General features: G+C 41.0%; 1 long non-coding RNA gene across 2 annotated transcripts; it reads left to right on the plus strand.

The window, feature by feature from the left end:
• The first annotated feature begins 12,500 nt into the window (after positions 1–12,500).
• LOC109202570 (uncharacterized) lies at positions 12,501–17,670 on the plus strand. 2 transcript variants are annotated; one of them, XR_002062493.2, is made up of 3 exons: positions 12,501–12,732; positions 15,813–15,968; positions 16,534–17,670. It is a non-coding gene; the product is annotated as an uncharacterized LOC109202570 (long non-coding RNA). The 2 variants fall into 2 exon arrangements; XR_003220558.1 differs by having other exon boundaries at positions 15,816–15,968.
• The last annotated feature ends 488 nt before the right edge of the window (positions 17,671–18,158 follow it).

Below are 18,158 nucleotides of genomic sequence, written 5' to 3' on the forward strand. Positions count from 1 at the left end.
GAATTGGAATTCAAATTTACATTTCTGCATTTATTTATTTTTTCTGAATTTCAGAAAAATAAATAAATAAATAACATAGACAGAGAAGTGAGTTAAATGGGCAGGTACTTATATAGCACCGTTCTACTCAAGCTGAGCACACTAATAATTTCTAATTAGTTACTTTTCTATAATTTATACTACCTTATAAGTTTAATTTCATCATTTACACACACACTGGTTTTATCTAACACTCACACAAAGGCATTCACACCAGTGAATGCACTGGAAGAAACCTTCTGATAGGTAGGCCACGTGCTCAGCCACCTGAGCCACAACAGCCCCTACGTTTGACAGAAAACACACTTAACAACAACTAAAACAAATAGTTTATAATAGTTGTACCTAACCTTGAATATGTATGGATTATATCCACATGACTGTTGCATGGCAAGCAGTTTAACTGTCAGATGATGGCTGTTCAATTTTTGTTTCATGAAATAATAGTGTTTATTGATGATGTGACTGCACACAGAAGTAGCTTTATGAATTGTGAAGTGTACAGGGCCATACGCTGCTCAGATTCTGGTAGATGCTGTTTCACAGTTCAAATGGATAATGACCCAAAAGAATACTGCAAAAGCAATAGAAGATTTTTTTAAGGCAAAGAAATTGAGTATTCTTCACTGACAAAGTCAGTCACTTGATCTCAACCCAACAGAGTATGCGTTACAGTCACTGAAGACAGAAGAGAAGCAGAGAGACCCACAAATATGTGAGGGCCTGGCAGAGCATCACAAGGTAGGAAACACAGCATGTGGTGATGTTTGATTGATTGATTGATTTTTATTTGTGTATAAAAAAACAATATTCACATTTAAAATGTTAGTTTGGCCAGTTGCTTCTGAACCTCTGGAAATCTGGTTTCAAAAAGTAGATGTAATTCCTAAACTCTTAAAGCAATACTTTTGTTAGACCCCTTGAATTAATGCTGAACGTCTGCAATCTACAATTGATTGTTTCATTTAAAATCCACTGTGGTAATGTGCAGATTCAAGACTGCAAAAATTGTGTATTTGTCAAAAATCCTCATAGAGCTAAATTTACACTAACCTCATTTTATAGTTCCATGGTTTTGCATTGTTTGCTTAAATGCATATCATGCTAAAACGCTAAAGTACAGGAAGTGCCCCACAACAAAAGTCAATCTATCAGGAAACTGCCAAAGGCAGTCACATATGGACTTTTTATTTTTTTTTAAAATTACCTGGACTTAAACTTCAATAACTTATCATAAACAGGGATTTGGCAAAACAAACAAACGAACGAACAAACAAACAAAAACTGCCAGATTATCTGAAATTGGCAAAAAGCATGTTTAAGTCATTGACATTTCTATTTTTTAATGACACATAAAGCATATGTCATTTTTATGTGCAGTTTTGTCATTACCTTAAATTTAGATGTAATTGTTTTGGAAGGTGTAGTTCATTTTACTTTGCTGTAAAATTTCCAAATTTTTATGATTTGTGTCTTTTTTTTTAAAACATCAGATGGAAACATGAAACTCTAAGCAGCTGCTCGTGTATGTAACACACACACATGCAAATATTCAGAAATCTAGACTTGTGTGAGACGATCAGACATGCAATGGCAGCAGGCAGCCATATGATGGCAGCTTTTATTCAGCAGACAGCGGTATTGTTTATGATCAGCTCTGGTAGTTATAACACACACACACTCGCACAATAAATCAAGCCCTGTCAACAGGGTGCCAGCAATGTCTGCGATTGTGCACACAAATTGTGTTTGCTCCATGTGTGTGTTATTTGTGCTTGTGTGTTGTTTCTGTGCAGACAACAGAGGGGCCAATCTCTTTGATAATATTCACCACCTACTTCACACTTCCCCTGCCTTCACCCCCATTCTTGATTAAAGAAGAAGACAAGCCTGTCGCACATGTCCACTGAATATCCACAGCTCTTACCCATGCACACGCACTTGACATGCACACTTGGGGGGGAATGGGGGGAGACAGATTGAGCTGTAGCTGATGTGAGAGCTCCACCAGGAACGCTTGGACTCGCATAAAGACGAAGCGAGAGGCATTAGAGGAGCTTGTCAAGCTTTTGCAGGAGCAATGAGGAGCGATGGAAGGAGGAGGGATATGTTGGTGGTAGTGGGAAGGGGAGGGGAGGGGGTGGGTGGGGGCTGGTTCCCATAGAAACTGTGCAGTCAGCACATCTGTACGTGTTGTGCGCTGTCCTCTCTCATTGGCATCCCGCGGCCTCTCGCCAACACAGCTGGACATGACAGCGTGCGCTCGCATGTAGAAGACACACAAACCCGCAAACACACACATGCAGACATGTACAACTGCTTGCCCTGACCTGATTGCCATAGTGACAGAGACCTCAGCCTGTGTGAGATGTTATCTTGGTAGCCCATGTAAAACAGTTCATATTTGTTTGAGTGTGAAACAGAGAGAGAGTGTGAGAGAGATAGACACCAGACACACAAGTTGCTACAGGCATGGTGGGGTGGGGGGTGGTGTGGGAGCATGTCTTGCTCCCTCTGTTTCTTCACCAGCTTTTATCCTTCTTTTCTCTCCCTTTGCTCCCATCTCCCTCTGTCTCTCTCCCTCTGTCTCTCTCTCCCCGGAAGCATGAGGAGAATCAATATGTTTTCAATTTGCAGCAGAGCCTTCCTCCTCTGCATTCTAATCAGCCTCCACTGGCCCTTTAACTTCCAGAGAGAGACAGAAGAAGAAACAGAGAGAGGATGAAGAAGAAGTGGGTGAAGGTGGACTTCAGCTAAAGGACAGTTTCTATATGCAGCTACGATGTCAGCTTCAAAATCAGTGAAACATGTCTTTGCAGTTTCATTGCAGACCACACGAGGTGGACAAATCTGGGCTGTCTAAGGTGCGATTTCTCACTCTTGTCTTTCATCTCCCCTTAAACCTCTACAAATCCACTCAGCATTGTGGAATAATGAGGAACAATGTAATATTTACAACTTTATTCAGCATCGACCAAAGTTGGTCAGTCAGTCAGTTAAACTGATATCAGTCATGTTGCTCAACCTTCATCACTGGCTGTCTTTGCATCTTTCCACTTAATCCAACTGCTGACATACTGACAAGAATATCCATCCATTTCATGTGATTTTCCAGTTACGGGTCTTGTTCGCTCCCATTGTGCATCGTAATAAAGAGGAAAGCTATCAATAAAGGCCAAAACTCAAAACTCCATCTTTATATCCATCCATCTTCTTATCCAGTTCAGGATGGCTGGAACCTATTACAGCTGTCATAGGGTGAGAGGTGGGTACACCCTGGACAGGTCGCTAGTCTGTTGGACGACTAACGCACAAAGACCTTCAACCATCTATGGCCAATTTAGAATCACCAGTTAACCTAACCCCACTAATTGCATATCTTTGGACTGTGGGAGGAAGTCAGAGTACTCAGAGAGAGAACCCATGCAGACACAGGGAGAACATGCAAACTCCATACAGAAGGGCCAGATGGTGCATTCAAACCCCAGGATCTTCTTGCTATGGGGCGACAATGCTAACAACCACACCACTGTGCTCCCCCTACCAATAACATACACACATATGGCAGTAATAAACAGATATATTTTGGTTTAAACTATGTCTTTTCCATCATTTGTAATGGTTTGCATTCAGGCACGCGCTACAAAAACAACACCACACATCTGAGATGCATTTGTCCCCACTATATTTATTCCCGTCTTGTAGGTTTGTGTTGCATGTTTGCACTTGCTGTAAAGAGAAAGCCCGCCAAAAACTGCAAATCATGGAAATGTAGTGTTTCCTAAACACTTCACTGTTGCACGTTGCTAATGATTGCCATATACATATATCTCCATTAATAAGGAATTTTTAGTCTTGTGATTCTTTGATGTTTGTACTCGGTGCACATCTTAGTACTTTTGCAAAAGCCGTGTCTTGGATATTTTTCTAGCAAAGCTGCTGATTATTTGTGCTGATAAATCAGCGGGGACAGCTTTGTACCCAGCCAAGCTTTGGATGCGCTCCAGCTGCTAGTCACCTAACATTGTTCATGCAGAAAATGAATTGAAAATGAATTTTATGGAACCGAGGGAGCCCAAAATAACCTGCTATGCAACTTTAAAGGACGGACTTTTTTCTTTCTTTCTTTCTTTCTTTCTTTTTAAACGCTCGCATTCCTGCACAATAACTGTGATTAAAGCGAAGGATGAACAGGTGACAGCGGATGAGGCGTCGTAATCTCCGTGTAGGCTCGTGTTCTTGGACGAGCGGGTGTTTTGTCAGTATCATCCACACTCTCGAGGACTCGCCAGCACGCCACCACACCGCAAAAACAAACACACTCCAACAGGAAATCAGAAGTAAGAGTGGAAAATTAAGAAAAGAGAAAGAGGGGGCAAAATGCTCTCTTTCTGTTCTCCTCTGCCCCCGTTAATGATGACTTCTGCAGAGAGAGAGCCACCCTGGGACCTTCTTGGTTCACCCAGGAGATGAGAGGAGAGAGAAGTTTCACCTCACTAACAGCAGGGTCTGCCGAGACAATACCTCAGAGGACTGAAGATCCACAGCAATTAGCCCGTCTCTCCCTTTTTTCCCTTCATCACGCCCATCCCTGCACTTATCTGATTATTCAAATAGCACCCGTGGCTTAAGGATGGATGGCATACATGTTCTCCGGTGATTAGCTTTTTGACCCACAGCCCCGACTGCGGATGCGAGGCTTTTTATAGGTTATGAGTCACCCATCATCTGTAAAAATGTTGATTGCATAATGCAGCACTCCAGTTAAATTGCTAATTCATGCATGAAGATTTCAGGCACAAATAAACATGCGTGCAGTTTGTACACTGAGGGGAGAAAAAAAAGCGTCTTCTCACGATTCCTTTATTTTTACTTCTGAGGACCGAGATCCCAGTTCATGAGTGCAACCCTGTGTTTGTATTTAACACCGACTCTGACATCACTGCAGTTAGAAAACACTGATGAGATTAAAATACTAAATTCAGGCAAACTTTGAGGATCTGCAGCAGATTCCACACAGTTTTCAACCCCTTTTAATTCAGCGTGCAGGACTTCCTGTGATCTTAATGATGGTCTAATGTGTGAATGTCTGAAAATTAAACAGAGTATGGTTTATTTAAAGATTGGACTCTGAATGTTTCCCCTGTAAATGAGAAGAAAGCTAAGCAGAGGAGTGGGATAACAATAATAATAATGTCATGCCCCTTTTATTCCCCAAAACACAAAGAAGAGGTCAAAAAGAAGAACAGATGGACAAACAGATGTGGATGAAAAACTTTCCTCCATCTTTTTTTATCTTCGTCGCTGCTGCATGAAGCTCCTTACATCAGCTCTGGGGAGAAGTTCACCCAGGTTTTGTGTCATTTTATTTCCTTTTTCCTCTCTTCTTCGCTCTCTTCCTCCCTCCACATTGCTAATTCACCAGCCCACCGCCTCCCTCTGTCTGCCTGTGACTTTGCTCGTGGCGCTGGAACAGAGCAGAGGAGGAACTTTCAAAGTAGGCCAGGTTGCAGCAGGTAACGCAGAGTCATTCATGCAAACTGGAAGCTTGTGATGAGAACGAGAGGAACAGGACACCCTGGATCAGCCTTGGGCAACGAGAGGCAGAAGGGAAAGAGGTGAAGGGCAGGGGGAAAGAAAAGGAGGAGATGGGATAGCGGAAATCTTTGGGGACGTGGCCAAAAAGAAATGTATAAAATGTGTGTTAAAAAGGAGAAAAAAGTGCAATGTGAGATGGAAAGAGAGGAAAGAAGGTGGCTGCATTAGTCTCAATTTGGTGTTTACAAATAAGGCACATGGATGCACATTTCTGAAAAATACTTGTACACAAATTAGTTTATTTCATCAAAAATTTGGTGGGTTTTATGAGAAAATGTGAAAAATGGATTTCAATATTTAAAATCCAGATGTTTTAAAGACTGAATTTCTTTTTATTTAAGCAAATTGATCAAAAGCTGAAACTCCGAGAAGTTCAAATTTCTCTTTGATTTTGTTTTGCTTCCAAGGAGCCAGCCACTCCAGGCTTTCTGAAGATTGTTCACAAGGTTTATTTGGACATTGGCTGCTTTTTCACTCATTTTCACATTTGTTTACACATAACCAACTTGAAATTGTATCTTTAGGAACTTTATTATTAGCAAAATATCGCAAAAATGATTCACTTTTTTCCCATTTCTTCAGGTGAATCTATGAAAAATGCAAACGGTGGCAGTTTGACAGACATACAATAGTATTTTCACACTACACTGTGAAAAAGAAAGAGCTGTCAGTCAAAACCTGTCACATTTCAGCACGTTATGTAGTGAGTCCTTAAAGATATTTGAGAAAACAAGAGAAGTGCTCGGTCAAAAAACAGTATTTACAGCAGAGAGCAAACTGACTGGCAAACATGTCGAGATGTACTCTGCGTCTCACCCTGTGGTATCTAGGATAGGCTCCAGATAAGTGGAAGAGAATGGACTGATGGATTGAGTACAGTATCTGAAAGTCATCTTCTTAAGAAAAAGGAAAAACCTAGCAAAGACCTAAAACAGCACCTGAGATCTGCGTCGACTGTTCACTGAAGCCTCGTCAGAAACGGGCTCAGTGGAAGAGAAGCTGTGAAGAAGCGCTTTCTAAGAAACCTGGAGAAAATTACACCAAGACCTGGAATGAAAATCAGTGGCAACAAGTCTCACAGAGTGATGAATCCAAATTTGACATTTTTGGTTTAGCTGTCAATATGTACAGAGCAGGTCAGGAGAGAGGTACAACAGTGCTTCTGCAGCCATCTATAAAACATCATGGAGGCTCTGTCATGGTTTGGAGCTGCATTTCAGTCAGCGCTGTTGGGATCTTGTCAAAGATGATTATGAACACAGAAAAGTATCGTCTAATTTGATCCACTATGCAAAGGAGAGGATACGATTGGCACTGGCTTCACTGTTCAGCATGACAATGATCCCAAACACACTGCTGACATAGAATCTTGATAGAGATGCGACAACAGGCAGCAGGTTTTAGATCTCACCCTGGGTCAGCACACCTGAATCAAGTGATTAGTTCATTACCAGGCCTCTGGAGAACTTCAAGACATGCTGAGGACGTAATTTAGCCATTTAAATCAGCAGTGGATCAAGGACACATCTAAAACCTGCAGGACACCGGCCCTTGAGGCCTGGAGTCCCCCACCCCTAAAGATTATAAGTGTACCTATTTCCTATTTTCCAAGCAAAGTATAAAGAAATTTAAAGAATAAAAAAATTCTTAATTGTTTCTCTAGTTCAGGATTGCAGGGCTGAGCCCTATACTAACCATTATAAGGCAAAAGGCAGAATGTGTCAGTCTGAACAGGTCAACAGTTCAGACTGACACAATCACACCTACAGCCAATTTAGAATAATCATTGTGAATTATATGCATGTCTATGAGAGGAATCCATGCACAGAGGCACAAAGAGCATGCAAACCCCACACAGAAAGGCCCCAGCCCACTGGTGGATTTGAATCCAGGACCTTCTTGTATTGAAGGCAGCAACTTCAAATACCACGCTGCTGCCCAGGGGTTCAACAATTTATTCTAATTAGTGGATTTCATTGTCAATCGCACTTATATCATTTAAAAAAACAAACAAACGCAAATCTAGAGAAATGTCAGAACTCAAGGGAAAAGTCCCAAAACCAATACCAAGTAGTTGTAATCCTGGGCTCTGTAGAGACGCTGCATTATAATCAGATATGATTCTGTAGAGTCGAAATCACTTTATGGGCTTAAAAATATTTTTAAAAATCTTTGTCAGTGAATTTGTCACTGCATCCAAGAAAGCAGCATAAAAGTGCCATAAAAAGAAAGAAAGAAACACATTAACATGATCTAGAAAATTACTTTGGTACAATTGCATTCATCTTTAGCTGGGACCTGTGTGATCAGCTAGCATATCATTGGTAACACTCGCACACCTGCAAAGACACCATAATTACTAATATACATACAAGTGTTGGAGCAACATGTGCTGATATAAGTATGGTGTATTTTTCACTGAAGGTTTTGCTTATTTCAACGAGACAATGCTGCATCACGTGTTATCTACATGTACTCCGATATCATGGCTCAGCAGAAAAAGAGTCTGGGTGCTAAACTGGCCTGCGTGGAGGTCAGACCTGTCACCCACTGAAGACATTTGCTGCATTATGTAATGAAAACGGAGGTTCAGCTGAAATCCTGTCGGGGAAGAATGGGAAACATTTGGAAAACTACAGGGACGGTTTCCTCAGTTTCCAATCAGTGTTGTTAAAAGAAGTGAAAAAAGATGTCCTTGAACCAGCTTCTTTTTAAGCCTTCCTGGCATCAACAAGAAAGGAAACTTATTATTTTATACTTTCCACTCTCATAAAAACACACTTCCAGATGAACCGAATCAACTTTCTTGGAAATTCCTTGTACTTTATACAATCCAGTACTCTTAGAGTTTAGTAATAATAGAGTTTAGATGATTTGCAGATACGGTTTTATCTACAATTCACACAGAAAGCAAATGTTTTGGAATCAGGGTCACATTAAAGCACTTTAAATGCAGTGTGCATCCCTCTGTACCCATCTGCTATTGATTGAGATCATAAAGTCAGCAGGAAAGTGTTTACTGAGGTCATACATCAAGTGAGCAATGGGGTCACTTTCCCCACAGAGAATCTGAATTCATTTTGCAATCAAAGGAGTCACCCTCTTCTGGAAATGATAAAGAAATACATCTGAAAACTTTATATACAATTTCTAGTTTGACTTCTTTATATTGGATTAAAAGAACTGTTAATATAGCAACGCTGATGTTGTCACTTCTCTGGTTAAGAGTAGACGTCCCAGTGCAAACACATTGGGACGTGGTTAGCGATCAGTCATGCAGCCACGATTATGTAGATGTGTAACTGTGATCTTAATGTTTTGTGATTAGGCTGCAGACCTTGCAAGATTTTGGTGCGCATGAATGCAATAACGTGTGAAAGAATTGTGACCAAGCCCAGAAAAACAAGTGGACGTGTTCACAGTCTAGACCCTACCGCAATGTGGAAACACACTAAGACTTTGATCTCCAGAATCGGAAGACACACACATGTACACAAAACACAGTCTTCATTAACTGGCAAAAGCCTATTGGGGACAAATCTTTAGATTTATGCTGGATATTTGGTGCCGCATTGAATCCGTTGCTTGACAGAACAAGCTTTGATCTAAAGGTCTTTTAAGATGAAAATGCCAAACTGGAGTCGGCTGTTGCCTGTGCAGAGAGGGTTCATGAGATGCAGCAACAACAATGCAGTAACAATGCCGTGCTGGTCATGATTAAGGGATTTTCTGTGCCGCTCCTCTCGTCTCTGGCCATCAGTAACCCGAGTGCAGCAGGGACTTGAGGCTGTGGCTGGATGAGAGGAGAGGAGGAGGAGTAGAGTGGAATGTTAAACATGTCCTCTAGACCCCAGAGGAGGAGGAGGGAGGGCGGCCAACATGGCAGACTGCTCGCTCTGTGCCTCTAGTCTCTATCCCTCTGTATCACTTTCCCTCACTTTCTTCCTCCCACTCTTATCTCTTGTTTGGAGATTTTTTGTCTTTAATTTGGAAACCGTTCATACTCGTCACTCTGTGGGTTGCTCTGGATCGCTCAAATTTTGTTTGTCACTCTTATTGTAATTCAGTCAGTGTACCAGCTGTTATTAGGCATTAGGATTTGCGTCACCAAATGAGGTAATGCTCATTCTATTCTTTCAGAATGATTGAAAGTGCAATACCATAATACCTTGCTGTTCTTTCTGAATGGGTCAGGAAAGTTACATGCCTTAATTTAACAAATCACAATTTTTTTTGCACAGTATTATATTATTAACAGTGGCCTCCGAGGCTAACTTTAACCCAATAGAGATTAGACTGCAGTGATTGTTGTAACATAATTTAAAGAATGGAAATAAACTAAATCGCAGTCACAGCCAGATACCACGTATGTTTGATGTTACGTTGATGCTGAGCAATTTCAGTTCAATTCAGTTTTATTTCTATAGCATCAAATCACAACAACAGTAGTTATATTGTAAGGCAAGGTAAAGACACTGCAATAATACAGAGAAAACCCCAACTATCAGATGACCCCCTATGAGCAAGTACTTGGCAACAGTGAGAAAGTAAAACTCCCTTTAAACAGGAAGAAACCTCCAGCAGACCAGGATCAGGGAGGGGCGGCCATGTCATGACAAAAGACGCACTGTGGAAAAGAACAAGATATTAATAACCACATAACACTTATAGTCCTGCTATGAATTAAATTTTTACATTTAGTAGTTAAAGGCGTGGTTTGACATTTTAGGAACTATGTTTTGTACAAGTGCAAGAAGAAATTTGCATATTAACAGGATTGCTGTAGCTCAACCTTTCACTCAAAGCAACCATGCCCCTAAATGTACACAGCTTTGTTCCTTAATACAATTTAAGAATGTCAGTTATATCAAAACATACATCAGAATTTCTGCAGTAATTAATCAAAGTGTGTTTTGTGACATAGTTGCAGATAAATGTGAGTTGGCTTTAATACTTACAGAAAAGTCACAGTGCAGGCTGAAAAAAAGTAAGTTTTGCTAACGACTTTTCCAAAAGCCACTTTCAGTCAGTCATATTGGAAGTGTGGATAATTAGAAGTGCCCCTCAATATTGCTGCTACTATCCATACATGGAGAATCAAAGATCACAGCACACTAGCGGCATAAGACCCTCGAAGAGGCAAAAAGAACCCAGTGGTAACAGAATTGCAAAAGCATAAAAATCTACACCAAAAAAAATCTAAAAACTGTGTTTAAAAATAGGGGAAAAAAATAATGATGATGTAACTTTAAAGACACTGTGAAGGAAACCACTTTGAAGCATGGAGCATTGTGGTTTGGTGCTGCTTCGTTACCTCAGGGCCTAGATTGTCATAGAAACGGTTAATTAAAGATCGTATCCAGACATTTTACAGGTGAATGTCAGGTCAGCAGTCCATGACCTGAAGCTTAGGAGAATCTGGTTGATGCAAATATGCAGTGACACAAAGTACACAAGCAAATCAACAACAGAATTTTTGGAAAAAGGAAAAACGGTTGTGGTTTGGAAATCTCAGAGTCTTTACCATAGACACATTTAGATGCACTGGCTTGGAGACAGCTGTTTAATCAAGACTACTGATGGGCAGCTGCAGCTCAGGAGGTAGAGCTGGTTATCTACTAATGCAAAGTTCTGTGGTTCGATCCATGACTACTCCAGTCTGCATATCAAATAGTCCTTAAGCAAGATACTAAACCTTACAGTTGCATCCACTGACATGTGAATGTGATAGTTAGGAAGCACCTAACGCCATTAATAAACACAAGCTACTCAAGGAAATACCCTAATGGGGGTTGTCACTGTTGAAGCTGATCCTGAACAGTTATTATCCCGTGTGTTCAGTATCGATATGATATTGATTACACCGATCAGTCATAACATTATGACCATCTGCTGAATATTGTGTTGGTCCCGCTTGACGTCAAAACAGCCCTGACCTGTTGAGGTATGAATTCCATTAGATCCCTGAAGGTGTGCTGTGATACCTGGCACCAAAATGTTAGCAACAGATCTTTTAAATATTGGAAGTTGCGAGGTAGGCCTAAGGTCTGTCCAGCACTTCCTGCAGATGCTTGACTGGATTGAGATCTGGGGAAGTTGTAGGCCGAGTCAACACCTCAAACTCGTTGTTCTGCTCCTCAAACCATTCCTGAACCACGTTTGCTTTTTGGCAGGGAGCATTATCCTACTGAAAGAGGCCACTGCCATAAGGGAATACTGTTTCCATGAAAATGTACAGCAATGCTGTAACAGTTTTTAAGTAGCTGGTGTCAAAGGAACGTCCGAATGGATGTCAGCACCCAGATTTCCTATCAGAACATTGCCCGAAGCATCACACTGCTTCTGCTGGATTGCCTTCTTCCCATAGTGCATCCTGGTGCCACGTGTTCCCCGGGTAAGCAATGCTCATTTAAAAGAAGATGTGATTCATCAGACCAGGCCCCCTTCTTCCATTGCTCGTTGATCTAGTTCTGATGTGTGTTAGCAGTTTCAGGTGGTCAAGGGTCACCATGGGCACCCTGACCGATCGTAGCTATGCAGCCCCATAACAAACTGTATTCTGGCACTGTTTTAGCAGAACCAGCATTGATTTTTTTTGGCAGTTTCACATACAGAAGCTCATCTGTTGGATTGGACCACACGGGCCAGCCTTCACTCCACACATCATCAGTGAGCCTTGGCCATTCTCGACCATTACGCTGGTTTGTCGGAGTTATTTTCTTGGACCACTTTTGATAGATACTGACCACTGCAGAGTGAGAACACCCCGCAAGAACTGCAGTTTTGGACGCAGTCATCTAACCATCACAATCTGGCCAAGGTAAAACTTGTGCAAATCATTATGTTTGATAATTTTTCCTGCTTCTAACTCATCAACTTTAAGGAGAAAATGATTTCTCACTCCCTAATATATCCCACCCGCTAACAGGTGCCATGATGAAGAGATAATCAGTGTTATTCACTTCACCTGTCAGCCACATAATGTTATGCCTGGTTGGTGTATAACTATTTGTGTCACTTGTACCGACACATAGACAATCAGGTACATTATGTTTGTCTGTAACTCTAACTTGGATGAACATCAGACCAGATTATGTGAGTAATCGGTTCAGAAATCCTGGTAATACCAACGGTTCAGTCATTTGTTGTTTTTTTCTTCAAACCGTTCATATGTAGATTGTACAGATTATGAAGCTAAAACCAGCAGCTGGTTTGCTTTGGTAAAAGGCAAAGGTGAAAAAACAACCCAGGCTCTCAAACAGCTATGTAACGTGTTGTTTGTTTACTTCATAGTAAATCAGAGGTATAATAATGCAGTGGATTTCCAGAGTAGAACATAAGCTAACATGGGGCGCCGGCACTGTTGCATGCATACTAAAGCTGTAGACTTTGACAGGAGCACATACTCTATGGACTGTCTGTGGAGAAAGACAAAAGAAGCATACTGTGCATGTCATCACCCACAAATGGTGCAGGCAGCTGCAGGGGGATCAGCAAGAAGGTAGAGCTTCCCTCATTACATCCAGATCTGACTAGTGCTGCAGTGTATGGCCTTTCAGCGTCTGAAGTTTTGACATTTAATTTGAGAATCCCCAACAGGCAGCTTATTATAATTTCAAAATACTGGAACCGTGTCAAAGACCATTGCTCCAAGTTTCTTCTGCAGTAGTGTGTCTCTGGCATCACCTGAAACATGCTGGATATATGTAGAAATGTATATATAGGTGGAACCATTTGCTACACTATATATACATTCACACTAATCTTTTAAATGCCTCTTTCAGGCTTTAAACCGGTTACAGTCCTTTTAGCTAACGCTGCAGCAAATAACTCTACATATAGAAGGGTCACTATAAAAAGTCTTACGTACAAATCATGAAATGTTGCATATGGCACTCTGTGAGCTGGCCTTTGCACCACATAGCTCAGCTGTATCCATCTGAAAGTTCAGAAAATTCTGGTTAGAAACCAGCATTCATTGACTGCATGGGTGTGTTGAAACAGGCTTCTTGCATCAGTTTGTTTCTCCAATAAACCACATGGGAAGCCATATTATATGCAGTAAATCACTATGGTAACACTGGAGACGGTTGTGAGGTTCAGTTAAACATTACCTGAGGTCCATTTTAGCAGACAGGTAGAGGGCTAGTCAGGACCAACATGTCACTCTGCGCCCCTAATAATGTACATAATGTATATAGCTGTAAGTTCTCATGTACTTTAAACATGTTAATTATGTAAAATTATGCCTTGATAAACCTACAGTATGGTATAAAAATCTTCGGTGACTTCCTACGGGAGTTATTGATTTTCAGAAAACTTGACCTCTGACCTTGACCTTGAGATCACTGAGCTTGGAGCTCATCCAAGAATTTAAGAAGATGCACCTGTGGTATCAATATGTTGACAAACATGGCTGACGGGTAGAAACTCATCCCCTGAAGATTCATGGTGGAGGAAATTTTGTGTGTCTGCGTGGGTTCGCTTTGGGTACCCTGGTTTCCTCCCACTGGCCAAAGACATGCAGTTGGTATATGACATACTCGTTACATTCCTCTCATGTTACTCTGTAAAATATCTGAAGCACACTGTCTCATAATCACCAATTAACAATAGAAACCTGAGGCTACAACCCCACACACCAACACAAATGCCTAATGAGGACACACATCTCTAAGATCTTTCTCTGAGTAGAATGCAAAGCTAACCGCACAAAGCAAAGATGAAAACCAGCACAAAACAGCGATACCCACAGTGATTCTGCTTTAGAGACATGAACAGAGAGAAAGGGGGGCTGCAGCCCGACTGTTCATCTGCTTGTTATCTGTCGAAGTTTGGGGTCTGGCTGCTGCACTCAGCTTTCTCTCTGGGTTGTTGGCTAGCTTAGTGTTAGCATGCTGTCTGTGCAGATGCATGCAAAGAACCAAAGTTGTGTTAGCAACATGTTGCAGCTGTTTCCATCCTGGATGCAGATTTCAACTTTACCATTTATCTTGTCCTTTTTTGCAGTAAAAATAAATGTTCATATCCATGCTCTGGACTGCGTCACTATTTTCCTCTGACATGCGAACTGAAATCCGCTGATTGTAGGGCGAATGCAAGAACCAATAAGCGGGATCGATAGGCAGGTAGACTAACAATTCCAAAGAACTGGACTACTGGGAACTGGTTTTCTGCAAGAAGCAGTTCTTGATTCTCATCCCTAGTCTCTGTGTGTTAGCCCTGGGACAGACTGCCAACCTATTTAGGGTGCACTCCTTTCACCCTACGGCAGCTGGGATAGGCTCCATCCACCCTGGTGACCCTGAATTAAATAAGCAACAGAAAATGAATGGATGGATAGATGATGGTTGTTCTGCTGCAAATATGAACATTTTGAAATCCCCCAAATCAGATGATTAAAGAAGCATATTTACAGCCTTGTGCAAAAAACTAATTTGGCCTTTATTGATAGTTTTCCTCTTCATTAAAGTGCACAATGGGAGAGTTTTTATTTTTGTTTTTCTAACTCATCCATCTGGATAATAGCATTGATTGGCAGGTGTTCGACACTGGCAGCTTTTAGCTAATAGAAGTCTGCTGGGCCTCAACTCTGCTAAATTAGAGTCCATGAACCCCACCTCACTAATGTGTTTGTGCTCTCTGTGCTTTTTGGAGCATTTTATTTATTTTAACGATCTGATATTATGGGCTGCTGTGTGGTACAGCCTGTCCCAAAAGTTGGTGTTTCCAGTTCTGGCAAGTGAGATTCTTTTGTTTTATTAGCTTCGTATATGGCAGTAATTAGCAGATATGTGTGTCTGTGTATTGCACCCCTTAAGTTCATAAACTTTCCAAAGTTAGAAAAAAACAATACTGCTGACATCATCAGCTTCATCTTAGTGTGGGTCATGATGTTCTGTGCGATGCCTTTTCAATCTAGCATTGAGAAATAATGTCCAATCCAATGAAATCCAAGTGAATCCGAAGATACGGATTCTCTTCACTTTAATCAGTTAATCAGTTTTGAGATTAAACATCGCCTTTTGAAGAAAATCCTGCCCAAGAAGAGAAGCATCCATTCCTTGGCCTCCTCAGAGGAACAAAACTCCTGCTGCCTCCAGGCAACACTCAGTTTTTTTTCTTTGTATGTGTGTCTGTGTGTGTGTTCACATGAATCTGTGTCTATTTACTAGCAGTACCCATGAAAATACCATGTGGATACAGTGCAGCCTATCACAAGAGGGAGACAGTTGCCGTGCTTGTGGAGTCACTGGAGGAGCTGTCCATTTCAGCACCACGATGAGGCAGCAGAAGCCACAGATGTTCCTATTGAAACGTTCCATATTTAGGTGGATAATATAAAACAAACAGGAATGATGCAAAACATTAGATATGTTTACTATGATTCCACGTACTGCACTGTATTTCCACTTGCTATACGTGGCCTTCAGCCACCTATTTGCAGGAATTCCTCATAACTATTTTGCCTTTAAAGCTTTCATTAGCTGTGTTGAAAAACTACTCACGTTAGGGTATTTTAAACGTGCGTCTACATATAACATGATGTATATACGAGTGGCTCTGACAGCATTAGAATCACTGTAGTTTCTGCAAGGCGAGGGGATGTGAAACATATGATAGAGTCAGACATACTGACCATGGATCAGTGAGTTTTACAACCTAACCAATCTATTTCTGTAGAAACCATCCAAGCTCTTAACTGCTCGCTCAGGTGTTTTACACACTCTGCTCGCCCCTTTCATCATTTGTGTCTCGTATCTGCCTCTCCCCAGGAAATGAATGCGCACACCAGCTCACTGGAAAATAATAATAATAATACTGCACTGATGATGATAATAATGTGACACTTTATTGATCCCTGTCAGATTTTTTTTTCTTACTTCCCCTGCTCAGAGAAAAGGCTAGAAGGTGGAGGTCACATCACAGCAGCACTTCTGCAGTAACTGGAGGCTTTTGGTTCTGCAAGGACACGGACTTGGATTAAAAACAATAAAAACACACAAATATACGCTGCCTGATGAAATAGAGCCACTGTGATGCGACTCAACCACGGGTGTCAAACATGAGGTCCGGGGACCAGAATTAGCATGGCAAAGACTTCAATGGACGCCCACTGGATGGCTTTAGAAAACGTGAAGGAGAGCATGCATTTTTTCAATTTATTTTAACACATTTTTACAATATGGCTGAAAAAAAGAAAAAAAAAGAACAGTAACAATTTTTTTTTAAAGGACATTTTCTGTGAATTAACAGAAAGCTGTATCTGACCCCGAGTGTATGCTAAAAAAACACACTGCTACAGACTGCTTTTGTAATTCATTGTCATTTGTTACTTTAACAGTGTCCTTGCTATCAGTGAAGTCAAAGACTTTACATATTTGGGGGATTTCAGCCAAAACGGAAAGAAATCTTACTTCAGTAATAAGTTATTTCAAACTGACATCACTCTGCCGGCGTGACATGGACATGCATGCAGAAGTTGCAGTAACAGCATGAGATATTTTATTTAAAACCAACATGAAAATAATCACGCGGAAAGATTTAAACAGACACGATGAACACGTAATTACATATAAATACATATTAGCCACCTAGCTTAATCGTTTATAGCGATTAAGGATCCTGGGATGTACTTTGTCTGTTTTTTTGCTCACAACCGAACTCTTAGCTTTAAATATCTCCCCCTGCTGGTAACTTGGCTTCTACATGCGTGTCTAGTTCACGCTTTATTTTTTGGTATCTGGGAAGAAACTGTCTGCTTCTCCAGATTGCGCATTATTATTATTATTATTATTAATATTATTGTTATTATTATTATCATTATTATTATTATTATTATTATTATTATGATTATTATTATTATGTTGCTTCATTAAATTTACAACTTACAACTCAAATATGTTTCATTATTACCACACCTGACTATATCTACTTTTTAAAATCTACTTTTTATCGTTTTAGCCTACACCAGCTAATTTTTCTGACCTTTGTTTTAAACTCATGCTCCTTAGCACACTTTCAGTGTCATGTCCGTTTCTTACCGTCAGTAAAGCGCTGGCCTGTCGCCGTTTTACAAATAAAGTTGCCCAACCTTAGAGAAGTGCAAAGAAAAGCTTTCTAGAAACGAGTTGATGGAACATGCACATGCTTTCTCACTGCTTCAGACAAATAATAAACTGATGGATGTACTGACGTGGGTAAAGGGCATGTTTTTTTCTTCCTTTTTTTGCAGTGCGCTTGTTTTTGCGTAAAGTGCTGCTGCTGCTGCGCACGGAACATCCCCCCCTCTCTCTCGCTTTCTGGTTGTGTCGATTTTTTTTCATCCTATGCTCCTAACCATCATCCACCCCCTCCTCCTCCTCCTCTTCTTCTTCTCCTCTCTCCACTTCTATCTCGGCGCTGCGAAGAAGGAAACCGAGGGAACCGAGGATTGATGTGTTGCTCGGCTTGAAATTTGCCTCTTCCTTTTTTGCGCACACTGCCCACCCCCCACCACCTCCTCACGCCCGACAGCCTTG

The sequence above is a fragment of the Oreochromis niloticus genome, linkage group LG6 (assembly GCF_001858045.2).
Source record: "Oreochromis niloticus isolate F11D_XX linkage group LG6, O_niloticus_UMD_NMBU, whole genome shotgun sequence".
NCBI classification, from domain to species: domain Eukaryota; kingdom Metazoa; phylum Chordata; class Actinopteri; order Cichliformes; family Cichlidae; genus Oreochromis; species Oreochromis niloticus.